Source organism: Lissotriton vulgaris, chromosome 1_1 (genome assembly GCF_964263255.1).
Source record: "Lissotriton vulgaris chromosome 1_1, aLisVul1.2, whole genome shotgun sequence".
Lineage (NCBI taxonomy): Eukaryota > Metazoa > Chordata > Amphibia > Caudata > Salamandridae > Lissotriton > Lissotriton vulgaris.
In genome coordinates, this window is record NC_141685.1 from 1,692,002,311 (window position 1) to 1,692,007,192 (window position 4,882).

Genomic DNA, 4,882 nt, shown 5'->3' on the forward strand with positions numbered 1-4,882 from the left:
TTGAAATCCTTTTATACTGTTATCCAAACGAATCTTAGTAAGGAAGTGCTCCAGGGCTAAAACAAAAAGCAAGGGGGATAAAGGGCAACCTTGTCGAACGCCTCTGTGCAAAGAGAAATAATCCGATGCCATCCCGTTAACAAAAATGGAGGCCTGAGGGTTAGAATAGAGTAAAGAGATGATAGAGATGAATTTGGGAGGGATGCCAATCCAACGTAAAGCCTGAAACATAAAATCCCATCCAATCCGATCAAAAGCTTTCTCTGCATCCAAGGAAATGGCTGCAAAGGGATGGACCAGAGAAGAGGCTTTACTAAGAATGGTAAGGAAAACACGTGAATTGTCGGATGAGAGACGACCCTTTACAAACCCTGATTGTTCAGGTCCAACTAGGTGGGGTAGAAGGGGATCCATACGTAATGCTAGAATCTTGGCAAGTATCTTATAGTTGGTATTGACCAGGGATATCGGTCTGTAGTTTTTGCAGAGAGAGTGATTTTTGTCCTCTTTGGGGATTAGACATATTAGGGCTTGTTGGAAGGAACCATGGGAGGAGCCGACTGAGAGAAAGGATTGAAATAAGAGTAAATGTTTTGGAAGAAAGAAAGAGGCGAAGTGGATATAAAATTCGAAAGTGAATCCGTCAGGACCCAGAGCCTTGCCGTGACGTAATTTAGAGACTGCAAGGGAGATTTCAGAAAGCGAAATGTCCTGTTCTAAAGAAATAAAACCAACATTAGAAGTCGGAGGAGAGGGAAGAGAATGAAAGTAAGAGAGAAGGTCCGAAGATTCCGGGATACTTTCAGGAGTATAGAGGGTGTCATAAAATTAGACAAATTCAGAGAGAATATCTTTATCTTTAAATCTAGATTCTCCAGAAGGAGTCTTAATGGAAGCAATCTTCGTACGTTCTTTTCTAATTTTTAAGTAATTGGCTAGGAGTTTCCCCATTTTATTTTTACCACCATAATATCGGGAATTGCATTTTAACAAAAGGTTAGAGGCAGCTTCGGTAGTGAATTTATTAAATGAGATTTTTGCATCAATAAGTTTTTTTAGGGAGAGGTCAGATTTAGAAGAATAGTAGGTTTGTTCTAAATGTTTAATATCCACTAAAATTTTATTAGATTTAAGCTCCCTGAGTTTTTTCCTTTGAGCCACAAAATTAATAATAAAACCTCTAGAAGCTGCTTTAAAAGAATCCCAAACCGTAACAAAAGAGGAATCAGGGGTATGACTAAGGAGAAAACATTCAGTGGCAAAAGCAGTAAATTCACAACAAAAAGTAGGTTCCAAAAGTAAGGCGTTGTTAAAACGCCATCTGCCAGAGTGAGGGGAGAACGGAAGTAGGTCGAGGTCTACAAAAACCGGAGCATGGTCAGAGAGTAGAATGGAACCAATTTCAGATCGAATGGCATGTTGGGACAGGGATTTGCTAAGGAAAATATGGTCAATACGTGATTGAGATTGATGTGGGGGGGGGGAAAACTGTACACCCTCAAGTCTGGATTACACAACCTCCAAATATCTACCAGAGCATTGTTTTGAGAAGTGTTAACAAATTGGGTGTGCATTTTGGAAGGAATAAATTTGACTTTTGAGTTACGGTCGAGGAAGGGGTCCATGACTTGGTTGCAATCCCCTCCAAGAAGGATGTAATCACCGGAGAGGGAGGACAACTTGGCAGAGATAGAGGGCCAAAAGGATCGGTCGATTCCGGTAGGGGCATATACATTAAAAAGGGTGAGCGGAATATTGTCAATAAGAAGAGTAACAATAACCCATCGACCATCAACATCGCATTCGTGAGAAATTGAGGAAACATTTAACTTTTTATGCAACAAAATCACAACACCATTCTTCTTGTTAATTGTGGGGTAGCAAAGAGCATGACCCACCCAACAACGTTTAAGTTTCAAAGCTTCTGACTCTGAAAGATGAGTCTCCTGGAGGAGAGCAACATCCGCCTTGAGCCTTGCAAAATGCGATAAAACCCTTTGCCTTTTAATAGGATTGTTTAATCCTTTAACATTCCATGTTGTAACACGGAAGGGAACGGCATAGAAAAACAGCTAACAGCAACATGCTTGTTTAATGCAATTAAATAAGCTGAGAGAACTAAGAAGAAATATAAACCTAGTAGTGAGAAAGAAAGGGTATGAGAAGAAGACAAGAAGGAAAATATAGAAGAGTCAAGGATGAGAACAATACTAAGTCCAAAATGGAAGAAAAAGAAATAGTGGAGAATAGAACAAAGAAGAAAAGAAGACAAAAAGAAGAAAAGAAGACAAAAAGAAGAAAAGGTGAGAAAGGTCAAAGAAAAGAGGAGAAGGAAAGAGGACAGCAACAGTAACAATCAAGAAGACAGTACACGTCCAAAACGGACGACTGAGAGACATAGTTACGAAAATGAAAAAACCCAAAACAGAAATGGGGGATGGTGGTGGCAGGAGACGACGGCGACAACATCCAGAGCGAACACCAAACCTCAATTGCTATGACATCAAAAGGGCAGCACGAGGAATAGTAAGGTAAAACAGGATGACAAGGAGAAGGGGAGTACCTGTTGAAGGAAGAGAAACATTAGGATAGATGCATGGGAATGAAATAAACAAGATGAGAGATGGGTTGAACAGTAGGAGCACAAAATAGGGCAGGCAAACATAATGACAACAGTAGGTACATCAAAAACAATATCAGAACGAACGATGAGGAAACCAGAACCATATTATAATGAGATCAAAATAAAAGCTAACAAGTCCAGTCAACCGGGCTTGGACATATCCATGACATCAGGACCATGTTGGTGAAGAAAAGCTTGCAGGGCCTCAGGATCCTCGTAGGTGGTTGTTTTGTCTTTATAGGTAACCTTGAAGAGGCAAGGATGCAAAAGACCATATCTAGCATTAAGGGCTCTGAGCTGTGGTCTCATGTCCAAAAACTTCTTCCTGCGCTCCGCTGTGACCTTGGAGACATCCTGTGATATGTAGAGACGGTGGCCCTCCCAAATGATCTGCTTCTTGAGCTTGGCAGCTGAGAGGACCTGTAGAAGGTCAGTATATTGGAGAAAAAGCATGATAACACCCCTAGGCTTGGTAGCGACCTTAGGACCAAGACGATGAGCTCGTTGAATGTTAATGGAGGACATGGCCGGAGCGTCTAGGATCTTGGCAAGGAAGGACTGGAAGAAAGTGGTAGGATTAGACCCTTCTGAAAGTTCCGGAAGGCCGTATAAGCGTAGATTGTTCCTACGATTCCTGTTTTCCAACTCCTCTGTCATTTAAGTAGTAGTATTTCCGCTTCCATGGACGGAATACAGGAATAAGAAGACTGCAAGGATTCTGTGGATTGTTCCAAGGTGTGAACACGCGTATCCAGAGACGACCACTTCTCCTGCATAGCCTGCATATTTTTGGTGGTGGCCTCCATAAATGGCTTGAATGCGCGCAGCTCCTCCAAGATGAGATCCATAGAGGAGGGAGAAGAAGTACTCCCAGGCGAAGGAGGATCCTTTATCAGACGCTTGGAAGAAACTAAAGAGGATGTCACTTTATTCCCTGTGGAAGCCTTAGGAATGGCTCCAGGAGCGGAGTCAGATTTTGATGACCGACCCTCTTCCATGTCTTGAATAGGTGAGTCGGAGTCTGAACCAACCGGCACTTTAGATGTGGAGTTGAGCTTCAAATTGCGAAGTTTCCGTGTGAACTCCAGAGAAGCAGTTGAGAGGGAGCAAGGAGTCAAATGGAAATAAGCAGGAGTTTAGGCACCGTGTAGAAAGAGCAAAATGCAGGCATTAAATAGTAGAAAAAGATTAGGAGTAGTAATATTCCATGGAAGCCTGAGAGAAATGAAAGATCTGCAATGTCATGAGGTAAACATAAGAGGGCAGTTGCACAGCCGGAAAAACAAAGCTGAGCGAGCAATAGCGTGAATGGAGAGGACACATGAATACCTTTGCGCAATATTGAAGGAACGCAGTGTAGACAATGAGCAATGATGAAGATTTAGAAAGTATGGTAAAAACAGCAAGCTGCCTTGATCAAAGAGACCTTGTAGAGATATGAGGAAGTCCACAAAATGGCGGCGGGACCACAAATGCCAGGTCACTCCAAGCGCAAAGGAAAGGAAATGTCCATAAGCCACACCAGGCTGGAAAGAGGGCTCACCTCTCAATCAGGGCTGCATTAAGGATGTTGGCAGTACATGCGGCATATCAGGAACTGCTCAGCCGGCCGCCGTGAGGAAACGCGGCCGGCGCACAAAATGGCGGCAGCAATCGCCGGAATCGGCACCTCCGTGACAGCGCGTGAAATTTGATGCAGAACCGGGAAGCGAAGAGGGCGAGCAGTGCACCTCACGTTCCGGTCCACATATCCGCCTCAGAGTGCCCGCAAAGCTCCTTCAGTGCTACGAGGGGAAGAGATGCGCCGAGGCTGTGTGCGGAGCACCGGAGCTACGCCGCCATCTTGGCCGGCGTTCAAGCCACGCCCCACAATCAGTGTTAAATGGTCCTGTTTTGGGCACACTGAAGTGCTGCAGGACTAATTCTTTTTGGGTAAGCCTATTAGTTGGCTTGGTAAACTGCTGAGTTATTTTTTTACTGGAGTTAATTTAGTAATCATGTATGCAATGAATTAAAACCTTTACATGAGAGAAAATGCAAGTAACAAATATAAAAAAGCATGTACTCTATCAAAGAGCTTTTTTAAAAACATGTTTAAAAAAAAAGGCTGTATGCTGTGCCACCTTTCCGAATGTACACACGAGTGCCAATGATCATTTCAACTTTGTCCTTAATAGAACATGAACGTGCAAGTTAAAGTTATTTTTTCTTGTGTTTTTTTAATTCTTTTTTATTAGTTGTTTCAAAAACAACTAAATA